This window comes from Choristoneura fumiferana, chromosome 20 (genome assembly GCF_025370935.1).
Source record: "Choristoneura fumiferana chromosome 20, NRCan_CFum_1, whole genome shotgun sequence".
Lineage (NCBI taxonomy): Eukaryota > Metazoa > Arthropoda > Insecta > Lepidoptera > Tortricidae > Choristoneura > Choristoneura fumiferana.
Window position 1 is genome coordinate 11,156,512 of NC_133491.1, and position 13,794 is coordinate 11,170,305.

The following is a 13,794-nucleotide window of genomic DNA, read 5'->3' on the forward strand; positions in this document are numbered from 1 at the left end:
TTTTGTAGTCAATAGTTTTTTTTCTGTTTTTCTTTCATTCATCGAGTAAAATAAACAGAGATGGTATCATAAATGTATCAGATAAAATATCAGAAAGCTCTTAAATATTTACAACTTCACACAAAACTCTTCGAACCACAACTTCCAAACATATATTCCTTCAAAATAAAAAGCACAGTTTCGTCGAATGTCGCTCCGTTTTTCGCGAATTGTGACCGTTATCACGTTTGTCGATAATCGATGCTATCGATAATCGTATCGAATGCAAACAAGCATATGTTTACTATGTGCCGGTGTATCTAGTTACAGTAACAGGTTTATTATGATTTTTAACCGATTTCCAGAAAAAGGTGTTCCATGACCATTATACTTCGAATTTTGATAATTTGTTCAAAACATATTCGAAGACTTAGGGGCTGTTTCACCATTCATTGATTAGTGTTAACTGACGGTTAAATGTGATGCCGTCTCTATTTGTTTTGTTCAAATAGACGGAGACGGCATCACATTTGACCGTCAGTTAACACTAATCAATGGATGGTGAAACAGCCCCCTAGCATAATTCTCATTTTCGCCTTAGTTAGTTACCATTGTGCGCCATAACACTGGCTGATTGTAACGAACTTCAGTATAATTGTTAGCATTTATGTACCTAATCACTCACTTTCTGACAATAAAAAAAACTAATAATTAATTTAAAAAAATACTTTTAAACATTTCTATGTTTACAAATAGTAATTTCATTAGTTACGTCATTGTATTTTATAGTACCTATTTAGCTTATTATTTCCAACTGTTAGCTGGATATGTCTGCCTGCCAAGAACTTAAATATAATTCAAACAAATAGTACTAAGATCTAAATGCAAAAGCTAAATTACCAGAAAGCCAATACGCAATTTAATTAACGTATCGCGCCAAATTAATCACTAAAAAACCGTTGGTCAGCCGTCATCTGGACCACCGCAGAAATCGCTGTAGGCGTGTTATCATTATTTTTAAAATTCGAATGCATCATGGCGTTAATTTTCTTTTTTACTGACATTGTCGCAAGCCATTAAGCCAGTATTAAGTTAATACGGTTATGGTTAATGCAGCCAGTGAATGGGTCACTATTAAGAAAATTGCATGGTTTGTTAAGCAGCTCACTTCATCATTTTAAAGATTGATAATACCTTATCATTTTTGAGAATAATATAGGTGTTGGTATGAAGATTTAACACTCAGTATTTTTCGACCACGTTTTTTTAAAGTGTGCGTTTATTTTATTCGAACAAATAATAGAAATAATTATTAGATTGATTACATTTCAATCGCTGAGTGAGTACCTATTGTCATGGAATTTGAAACGACTATTTTGAATGCAACGTCGATAAAAACGGTGACGTACTTTTGGGGAATTTCTATGGGAATTTAGTAAAATTCCAGGATTTCTATTCAACTACCTGCGAAGCCGTGGGTAAACACTTGTATTACTTAAATCCAACTACATTAAAAACCATAATCATTATAATCAGAACTAAAATCCGAGTAATTACCAATTACTTTGGTTAAACATCGCTCAACAAAATAAGTACCTACCAGACAATTTACTTAAAATTATGCCCGTCATATTAAAATCGAATCTCGCGCTCCCGCTGCCTTCTGTGTAAAACTTTAAAGTTCACAGCATTTACAGCTGATTGATTTTATTCTCATTTTAATCTCTTTATTCCCTTTATTATTAAATAATCTAGTAATAGCGAGCAAGGGATAAAATTTGCTCGTAACTTTTTCTGCGGAACCAATCAATCTTCAGTGAATTAAGTTTTTGCAGTTGAATTATTAAGGGTTTTAAAACGTTGTATATTCCCCGTAGCCTTCAGGCACCTTCTGCTGGACACTTAATCATCAGCATATCAGCCGTAGGACGTCCACTGTATCACAAAGTCTCCCCCATAGACCTCCAGTTGCTTCAGTTGGAAGCGGCCTGCATCCACTTTGAACCCCACAGAGAACAGATGGCCGTTGGGGCCGAAAAGTTTTCAAATTTAGACCGCAGATCGGCAAGCGCAGCGTAGGACGTCCACCAACGACATGGACGGATGAAGCCGCGTTAAAGCCGCGGGCTGGACACTTTCTCGTAAAGCTAAACAATTAACGAATGAATTAATGAAAATATTTTATTTGACATTCTTTCGCAGAGTTTTCTTTGCGTGCATATATTATAGCCCTGCTAAACTGTTTTCCCAGTTTGTTATCGGCTATCGAAAAACGAAACCCTATTTATGTCGCTACACTGTCTGTTCGTCGGTCTGACCGTCTTAATATACGAAACTTGGCAATTATGCGTAGTTCTGATGACAATTCTATGGTAGCAACGAGCTGATCTGATGATGGAGTCGGAAGCTAGACTTTGGGACTCTAAAGCCGAGTTTAAACTTGCAAGAAAAATCTTGCAAGTTCCATTACATTGCGAGGCCGTAAAGCCAACGAGTTTGTAGTGGTCAGTCGAGCGCTGCAAAGTAATGCAACTTGTACGATTTTTCTTAACGCGCTGACGTTCGCAATCGCATTGGCCGTCTCTTTCTACCCTTATCATACACCGTGTGATAGAAAGAAGTAGCGGAAACGATTGTAATTCAAATTATCTTAGACAATAAGGCCTCTGGTTTTTATTCTATAAAGATGAGCCAATAGCAAGCAAGATTACTAACGCCATCTAGCGTTATTCCAACGTCAGAAAACACTCATTTATCATTATGCAAAATAAAAAGTTATAAAAAGTCGTGGGAGAGTTGGCTTCCAATTTGAGCTTTCACGAGACTTCCTTTCGCTAATGACACGACAAATAAATAACTTTACTTTGGCTTAAAAGTTAAATAAATCCTTTACACTTTTATCAAGCTCATTGGAATCGTTTGTAGCTCAACTAAAAGTCACTATACTTAAATATTTTTAGGTCACTTCATTTATATGGCATTATTTACAAAATTATCAAAGTCGGAGCAATATCAAACTGAACGTCGAATCTACCAAGAAGTGGTTGAAATATGGTTTACAAATTTTGCAACCATCCACCGAACGTTGCAAGTTAAATAAATACTTCTAAAAGTCAAACTAAAAACAAAGCTATCGCTACAAATCATCATTTAGATGGTGCGAAAAACCCGTGTGAATTGATACATTGCCGTCGACGGTTCATCACTTATAAATGCATACCCCCACGGCCCAGCGATGTACTGAGCTTTCTTATCTCAGTGAGAACGATCCACAAGCAGAAGCACCCAGTAGAAATTCATACATTTCAGGTAATACATTTTTATTAGAAGTATCATCATCATGTCAACTCGTTGAATGGCGATTGCAATTCGTTGAGAAAGATATCTGCCCGCCCAGAAATTAAACCTAGCGGAACCACATGAAAGAAAACATTAAAATGAGTACAGATTATATCAAGGGAACATGACCTGAGAAAGATATCTAAATTAAGTGCGGAACCAATGAAAGTACATTAAAATTTTAAAAATGCATGTTAGCAGTGTCATAAAATGTAAGTACCATGTTAGCATGCAAGAAATAATACCTTCGTGATTGTGTGTGTGATGATACAGGATGACCTCTAAGTGGTGAACAAAATTGCATTTATTACACAATATTTCTAGGCAAATTCAGTGCATTAACTCTTACAGCAAACAATTAATGAAATGAAATCAATTACTTAATAATTTAACAATTACAACAAAGTTACATCTGGTAGCATGGTGTACGGTTGTGTTGCTCTGAAGATGAGCTCTGGTAGAGTTCGAAACGTGTCAGTGTAGTGTGGTGGTTGTGATAGTTGGGTTTGTGTGATTTGTGTGTCTTCTTACAGTATAAAAGTAGAGGAAATGCATGAACACGCATATCTTGCACAAGCTTAGCTATCATAAGGTCGCGGGTGTGCAAAGAAATTATTTTAGTTCATTTTAAACAAAAATATTTACAGATTTTTATATACACTAGACGTGTTTAAGCTAGAGGTTAAATCAGCCCACATCCACTAACTGCTGAGCAGGGCTCTTCATTTTCACGCCAATTAGCCCAGTCCTGTGCCACTGCCAGATGTCATCCGTCCAACGGGCCGGTCTACCCATCGTTCTTCGACCCAATCTTAGCCACCGCTCTATAAACGCTTTACTTATTGATACCTACAGTTTAAAAAAATAAATTTTTGTTCACCACTTATACTTCGTTTTTTTAGCATTAGAAAGAAGGTAAGCGATCTTGACGTGTCTTTTTATTGAAAAACACTTGAAAAATAAGTCACAGCAAATATGTAACAATTAACAAGGACATGACATGTTTATGATTATTTACATGCTTTTGGCATCATAAGTAATAGTTACTTGCTGTTTTTTTTTAACTTTTTCAATAAAAAGACTCGTCAAGATTGTTTACCCTTTTTCTAATGCTAAAAAAAAACAAGTAAGAGACATCCTGTATTCACAAAATTTTCAAACAGTTGCATTAAGCTTTTAGCGTTTGTTAAGACCTTGGTTAAGACAGTGTATTTATATTACAAGCGTGTGTGTATTCTTATGGTCATACAATGTCCGATGTTAATCGCTCATTCTCAAATTAAAGTTCGCCCTTTTCGTCACGCAAGGGGGCGTGGCATCCAGCGTTATCACTTCCGTTTATAGCCACTGTTTAATGATAATCTTGGTGAACTGATAAAAGATTTTTTATTCGGTTTGGATATTCGTGTTGAGAGTATTTTAAATTTTATGTTATTAACTGGTTTATTTTTACACCGTTATTTATAAGCATCATCATCTCGGCTGTGTGAGAACTACGGCCCAAGCCCTCTCATTGTGAGAGGAGGCCTGTGCCCAGCAGTGGAATGTGGTGGTGATGATGATGATAAAGGTTTTTGGCCTTTGTAGGTAGGTATGTTAGGTGCCACTGCAGCTCACGAACCTCCCTTGAGAATTTAAGGGCTTGGATCGTTATCCCCACGCGGGCGGATTAGAAACTTCACACACTACTGAATATGTTCCCAGATTTTTATAGGTTTCCTTGCGCTGTTTTCCTTCACTGTAGAGCTCTTTGAAATATGATTTCACACATAAATTCCGAAAGATGCAGAAGGCCTTTGTTCAATAGTGGACATCTTCCGCGGGTCGCTGAGCCAACAGTAAGTCATTATCATCATCATCATCCTAGCCTATATATATACGTCCCACTGCTGGGGCACAGGCGTCCTCTCAGAATGAGAGGGCTTGGGCCGTAGTTCCCACGTGGGAAAAAGAGCAAGTAAGCAGAGAAAGTATGTCTTTTTCCCATCTTAAAGGGCGTTGTGTAAATGTCCGTCATTTTACAAAGTAGGTATGTTATGTTTTACGTTCATGGACGGCGTAAATGAAGCAATTTTCATAAAAACAGCAGGTGAAATACTTAAATGTATGTCTTAATTGACCGCTAGTTAACGACCCTAAGCAGTTATCTATTTGATTATCAAAATTATTTCAAAACAAAATTATTAAATTCCATCCCAACCGAGTAATTTATAGAATCTAATTTACCTTGCAGTCGAAACTCAAAGCTTGGATTTGTTGCTGCAATTAAAGTAAAGTTCTATGGCTTTTGTTTTATGGTTGTTTTTGGTCAAGCTGGAGCCGTGTGACAATTAACCTATTCATTCAAGTTTTGGATGCGCGTGAGCAGAACTAACGCATGTGGTTAGATTCGAAGAAAACGCTCACTAAACGATGGTTTTGTCATATTACGAAATATAATCTACTTACCTCTTTTACAAATTTTGTGAATGCGACAATGTTGTTAGCAGTCAAGTGTAATGGTGGTTTTCCACCGGCGAGGCGAGACGAGACGAAGTGAGACGAGAATTGAAATTTGTATGCATTCTCGCGCGCCCGCCGCGAGCCGCCGCGGGCGCTGCCATACAAATTTCAAATCTCGTCTCGCCTCGCCGGTGGAAAACCACCTTAAGTACAGTGGCAGTGTAAGTCACTGGAGAAATGTTCAAATAGTTACAACCTATGTGGGTTTAATTATATTTTTTATATAAAAAATACGAGCTTAATATTTTTTGTATCGAGTAGTTTTTGTTGACTGTACAGCGTTGTCATCTAGCCTACGTATGTATTTTACGCAGAAGCGAAGCACAGATGAATAAATCTGGTAAAAATCACTCAAGCGTGAGTATTACCACTACAGTATAAAATTGTTATAATTGTATTTGTTAGTTTTTACTTATTATGTCATGTATGCTAACTTATTATTCATACATTCGCCACCATAAATATTGGAGCAATACGAAATTATCGAAAAGTGACCGTAGTATTGTCAATTCTAGGGCCCGTTCATAGTGAATCAATAACTGTCAAGCTGACCTAACTTGACAGACATTCCGATAACTTCTGCAGTCTTTGAACAAATTATCGCGTATGAATTACTTAGTGCGTGAGGTGTAAAAACATATGGGTGAAGGATTAGAATAAGAAATTGCAATATCTGAAATTAATTATGGCAAATATGCGTTCCGCAATGATGGTGAGACACTTTCGGAAACCCCTCCCTTTGTTCCGAGGGGACTGTGCAACACTGTGGTGACGATATATGGTACGGTTTTAAGGGATGATTTTAACCTAAACTTTGATAGACTTTCCATATAACTTCACGCAGTCATTTGAACAAAACATAATTGCGCAAATATATCTTAAGATATTTTTGAGCAATGAAGGTTTTTCAGCAGGCGAAATAGATGGCGTTGGTATCGTGAGATCCGTTTGACATTTCACTCTTGCTTGCGATTGTCTCATTTAGATATTTATCCAATCACAGGCGTGACAGAAATGCCAAACGGACCTCACGATACTAACGCCATCTAGCGATATTTTGCCTGTCGAAAAAGTTGTATAACCCTCATTAGAAAAGCAGCAACAGTAGATCTGCTATCTATATAAAATTGACAATAAACTGGCTATAAAACATACCATCAATTTCCGGTGCTAACATTTTTACAATATAACTGACCTTAGACAACATAAATTCGCGCAAAAATTAAAAGTGCTTGTAAAACAGTTAATGGAATTTGTTAAATATTTTTACTATAAATTCAAACGACTAATAAAGATTACCAAGACAACTCATTACAAACTTTAATTGACAATGCACTATAATAAGTTCTCTTTTTACTGCGTGGATGAACTTTACGTATCGTAATAATAATATTAAACTGAAGAAAACCCAAATAATAACCTGGAACCGAGTCGTTCATTCATAGAATCTCGTATTTACGAACGTGTTAAGTGGCGTCATCTATTGTTGAATAGCTGAACTTAGGAATGAACGTACGAGATCTAAATCGAAAGTCTTGGTCAGATTAGAAATGTTATATAATTACAATATATTTTGAAATTAAGGTGAATTAATTTAATAAGTTAACTAATTAGTTCGAACAGTTTTAATTACCTAGATAGTTTTAGTTGCATATTTTATTTATGCACATACTTACTAAACCATGCCATGGTTTAGTAATTTATCCTACTAATCCTACTAATATTATAAAAGCGAAACTTTGTGAGTATGTGGGTGTGTGTGTGTGATTGTTACTGTTTCACGCTAAAAAAGGTGGGCAGATTTTTATGTATGTAGATAACTGGACGTCTAGAATAACTCATAAGCTACTTATCCGTGGGATCAAAATAAAATCTCAAAATTACAACCGCTGGATTTAGAGTTATGACTGATTTTTTAATGCACCATCGATAATAACTACGATGTAGTTTTTGCGAATTGACACGGGAATTTAGTAAAACCCCTGTATTTCAATTAAATGGCTGGATCTAATGATTTACGCGAACGAAGCTGTGGGCAAACACTAGTTATTCATACTAATATTATAAATGCGAAAGTGTGTGTGTTCGTGTGTTTGTGTTTCCGTCTTTCACGTCAAAACGGAGCGACGGATCGACGTGATTTTTGGCATAGAGATAGTTTATGGGCGAGAGAGTGACATAGGCTACTTTTTATCCTGGTAAAATGCACAGTTCCCGAGGGAACAGCGCGCGAACCGAAGTCCACGCAGGCGAAGCCCCGGGGAAAAGCTAATTATAAATTTTACTTAATTATCGGCCAGAATTCCAACGTATTTAGAATTAACCCTTCAAATCTCCACGTCCATTTAACGGTCAGTGTTTTTTGTCCACGCCGGTATCAGACGGGTTGATCAGGCAACGGTAGCTCAAATTATAGCCACCCCTATACTTAAGGGCCAGCGGAAGGGTTTTATGACCGTCATTGTTGTTTGATGACCCTAAGTTTAAGGAGCAAGTAGGCAACGTCACGGATCGTGCGCGTGGGCAAGATGCCGGTTATAGAATTGGAGAGTAAAATTTAAAATAATAAAAAAAAACCCGACTGCCTTAAAAAATAAGTACTAAAAAGAAGAAAACAAGTCTAGTGGGCTAGAACTTTGTTAAGTAGCTAACTTAGAGTTCAACAGTCAGGACCCATTTAAATCGTGACGCTCAAAAATTCTTACCTAATCGGTCCCGACTGTTGAACTTTAAGTTAGCTACTTAACAAAGTTCTAGTTCTAGTTCTATTCTATCCTTGTTTTCTTCTTTTTAGTATTTTTTAAGGCAGTCGGGTTTTTTGATTTTTTTAATTTATTATTTTAATTTACACTTTTCTGTGAAAATGGTATATTGAAAACTATTATAACTATATATATTAGAATGGGCTAATAAACTTTCATTTGATACCCAACTCGATAGGTTTGAATAAAAATCATTTTTTGAATACTTCAAATTTGGCGCCAAAAATCCGCCATCTTGATTTCGTGTCATCAAGACGAATCCAATGACGTAGCATTTATCAAAATCGGTTGAGCCGTTGAGTAGTTACAGGAGGACATATGAATAGACATACATACATACATACGCATCAAACACATAACCCTCCTTCTTCGCAGTCGAGTAAAAATAGACTTTAGCTATGGGCTCGCTCACATAAACCATTGAATCCTTCAGGTATCTAGCTCTGGCTGCCTACTCTGAGATTGACCCAATGCACGCCACTGTATTTTAAACTATCCACCTGTATTTTAGGCTATCCCGCAAAAACTATGCAATTTTCCGGGAAAAAAACTATCTGTATACCGAATTTCATCTAAATCAGTTCAATTATTTAGACGTGATGAAGTAACAAACAAACAAACAGACTTACAAACTTTCGCATTATAGTATTATTACTGTGTATTCAGAACTTTCCAGAAGGTTTTCAATAACGTTCATCTGTAGTCTCTTCGTCTGTCGTGACGGTAGACAGAACATTTCGGACCGATTATTTATTTACTCAAATGAAGTACAGAAATACTTATAACTATAAACCTCTGCCAAACTGCGTAGCAGTTTGTTGGCAGAAAGTGTAGAACTCTCATTCACTATTTTGAATACTTTAACACTATGCCGGCTGCGCAGGCGCGGCACGCCGCGGTCCTTGGTTACATTTTTATTTTTTAACTTGACAAATTATATCGTGTCGTTTAACGGAACCCCATCGACACACAGCATCGCTACGTCCAGTTTAAGGGTCCTACCCCTGGGGTTTGGGTTTAGGCTCCTGAGCTTTGCGTTCCCAAACTATACCTACTCTCTTCGTCGATGATGAGGGTGGACGGACCCCTTTCGGACCGATAGAATCTTGACATCCAATTTAGGAAACCTTTCCGCTTTCTTAACAGGAGCTTTCTGTTTCCCAACTGTAGTCTTTATGTATCGTATTGGTGGACGGAACTCCATCGGACGGCGGCAGGTGGCTAGGCTAATTTAGCATACGTACTCAATGCAATCGTGCGCCTGCGACGCATGCTGAGCGTGACGATGACAATATAATGCGCACACGCTGCCCTGCACAGGCACGTACTTGGGGCTAGGGGTGGAAATATTATTTATATATGTACAAAGTAAAATGTCTCAAAGATTTTCCTCCTTAAAAGATATGTTTTAATGAAACTACAGTCGTAGTTCAATAAATATGTTAAAAAAACAAATAGAAATGTGAGATGTGAAATACGATGTAATTTGAAAGGATTGATAAAAATTAAAAGGCTGGTCGAAAATGGCTATATTGACGGGTAATATCTCAGATTCATCCATGTTTAAATTTTTTTACTTTATTAAAATCTGTCGAAGTATTCAAAGTTTGTTTGGTAAAATAAGAATAAACATCCAATAACTGACTTTAATGCTACAATGCTAGTTTTTATTTATTTTTTATTTCATGCTGAATGTGTCCTTTATTTGCACTTTTTGGCACTGTAGACATGAAAGAAAATACTTTTTAGGCGTATATTTTATTTTTTCTGCTAAATATTGTGATTTTATTTCTTTCTTTCCAATAACTCTTTAACTCAGTCAATATTATATTTATTTATTTTATTTGTAATTCATTGTTTTATAATCTATATATCAAAAATACATACAAAGCCACAAATAATAATAATACCCATAAAACCAATTACAATTTATTTTGTATACAATTTCTACTCACCCCTGAATGCCACCCTGTACTAATCTAACGCAACAGACGCGGCGCGGGCGCAGCGGGCGCTAGACAATCGACAAAAGAAGGTGTCAAACTTAACCCTTTACTGCCGACATATGCCGTCCGTTTCCGATTGGGACTTGAGCCACGAATATGCATCAGAAGGCTGTATTAGCTGGCAAGTCATAGTAGTATAATAGAAATAATCATTTGGAAGTTTCTACAGGCGCTTAAAAATAAACCAAACCGGGTTTATAGGATATTTTTTTTACTTTCGATTTTTCGTGATGGCATTTCTAAGGAAAATAAATATTAGCAATTTTTGCGGATCTTTATATTATGGAGCATCTATCCTATATGGAAGACAGTTGCCTAAATCCTATAAATTACATTTAGGATACATAATACCTCGGCGAAAAAAAGCAATCCTTTCAGAATCTAAGCATCCCGTACAAAATTTTGACTGCACATTGTTTTCCCATGCAATCGCGCAGAGATATGCGATACAGCCAACAGATGTAATGAATAATGTTTTTTAAACAACTAGCTTACTGAAACTTACTGAAGTTTATTGAGACAGCAAGATAAAGACGAACTTATTCGACAAAATATACGATGTAGAGTATCTCGTTAAAAAACAAGATAGCATTATATTTCTGACCATCACTGTTACTATTAGTAAACTATGATTGCGAATAAATAATTTGGACTTCGACGCTGTTCATTCGCGAAACTAAAGTTAATTACAATTAGGGCACCTATGTCGGCTATGACACTCCTGGGGCATCTATCACGGATTTACGCTCTGGGCTATTTTGTAAAATAGTAGAAAACTAAATCATAAAAACAGTTTGTTAGTTGGGTAAGTCTTGCACTCATCGCGATTTTCTTAGAAATTCAATACCTACGCTAAATCTATTTAACAGTCAAAAATTCAACAACCCATCACATAATCACTTTTGAACGCCCAACTAAACTCATCGTCAAAAAAAATTAACTGTCCCTTTGTGCAACGGTGCATGTCATTGTTAAATGCCAAAAGTAAAGGTGCCGTTTCCGCAAAGACAACATATTGCACTAAATATGCAATCTGTGCTTGCACATTTTCATCGCAATTGTTGCTCACAAAGTTATATTTGCTGTTGTGAAAACCACAACCGTAACTAATATACTTCAATGTTGTGAGCGGTTGAGCTCATCGTAGATTTTTCTAATGGCTTATGTAAGTTTGTTTTGGGGATTTTTATGTCAGCTTTAGGTAGTCAGATGAATAGATTTTGAATGGAAATTTTACGTGGTTTTACTTGGAAATGTGTTAGATGTGATAGATTGGTTTCTGTGATACATATGCATATTGTTTCCGGGCACTTTCTGTAATGGTTGTATCAATTTGACACATCTTTGATTGCATTTCATCAGCCCATCTATATAGCGCCCACGTTATCGTTAGCATTTTATTTATTTATTTTGATTGATTTGATGGATTTTTAAATGGATTTTAGTATTCACAACACAAGACACTACACTATAGATAGTAAGTGTCAGCGGTTGTGAATCGGACACTGGCTCAGCGTACCTAATCCTGAGACGTTAAAAAAACGCCCCAGCGCTGATTTTCAGCCAGCACCGTCGGTGACCCTGTGACCGCTATAAAGTTTGTTCAAAAAATATTTTTATTGTTTAACAAATCGAATTGTGTAAAATATTCTAAATGTCTCAAAAGGCCGTAACCAGAGGCCGTATTGCTTAACGTTTCTAACGCTTACGATCGCAATCAAATGACAGTTTTTGTATGCGAAATCTGTCATTTGATTGCGATCGCGAGCGTCAGAAACGTTAGCAATACGGCATCTGGTCATTCCGTCCGTCTCGTTGGTGGATGTCCTACGCGTCTTCGTCTTCTTAAATACAAACTCAATAATCTTGTTTTTGACGATAATATTGACTTTATTAAAACATTGTAAATCTGTTTTTTTTAAAGTGGCATCGGCGGCAGTTCTTCCACTAGATGGACTAACGACATCACTGAGAGTTGCGGGCTACCGTGGATGCAATGTCGTTCATTGTGACGTTCTAAGGGGGAGGCCATTGTTCGGCAGTGAACGTCTTCCAGCTGATCATGATGATTTAATATGCTTATTCCTCGAACTATGAATAGTCAACCAAGGAAGTTGTGGCAGTTTTACATCAGGATAAAAACTGATTGTCACTTTGGCTTGATTTTGTTCGCTTCTTTTGTTTATTTTTCACAGTGCCTTTGTTTAATGATTATCCTCCTAATATTGTTTATGTGTGTTTTGTTACTCCTTCACGCTAAAACGGCTGGACGGATTAAGATGAAATTTGGTATGTAGATAGCTGGACATCTGGGATAACATATAGGCTACTTTTTATTCCGATATTCCCACGGAATAGGGTTAAAATCTCGAAATAAAACCTGTTGGGCTTAGCGCCATGAAATTTAGCATACTCGTAGTGGCTTTGCAATGTCAATGAAAACCACGATATAATTTTTGGGAATCCCACAGGAATTTTGTAAAATCCCGAATTTAAATTCAAGTGATGTGCGCGTACAAAGCCGCGGGTAAACTCTAGTGAATAAATAAATAATAAAACTTGAAAATAATAATATTTTAATGTTTAAAGCGCATTTGAACTTAGGGTGGTAATTGATTTTCTTGGTGGACTCTACCTATCATAAATTGTTACGCTACGTGATAGTCGTTAGGCGTCAGTTGGCATTAGGGCAGTCACACACTGCTAATGGCTGGCTCGTTACACCAAATTATAGGCCAAGGTCTCACTGGGGCACATGTGTGATAGCTACAATTACGCATTATTCAAAAGTTGTGAAATTGTCACTAACTAAGAACACTGGAAGACATTTAAATGAGTGGTTTCGCTTAGGAGTATTTCTCAAAAAGTTGTCTCGTCATGAAATTGACAAGAAATATTTTTGTCAAGAAATTATTAACGCTCAAGGCGAGATCATAAAACATAAACTGCATGAAACATCCAAAATTTCTTGACGTCAGAAAATCGTTACGAAATCTTGTGAGGAAAAAATCGTGACCAAATTGGAACCAACAATAAAGATTATTTGACTTTTTATCACAAGGTTTTGTATATGGTATTTAAACACAATATTACTTATTTTTTGTGTTGAAAATAGCGTCAGTTTTTTTTAAATAAGTGGGCAACTTTTTGAGAAATAGTCTTACCCCCTTATTCATAAAACTTAACAAGCCTATGTTAACTAACAA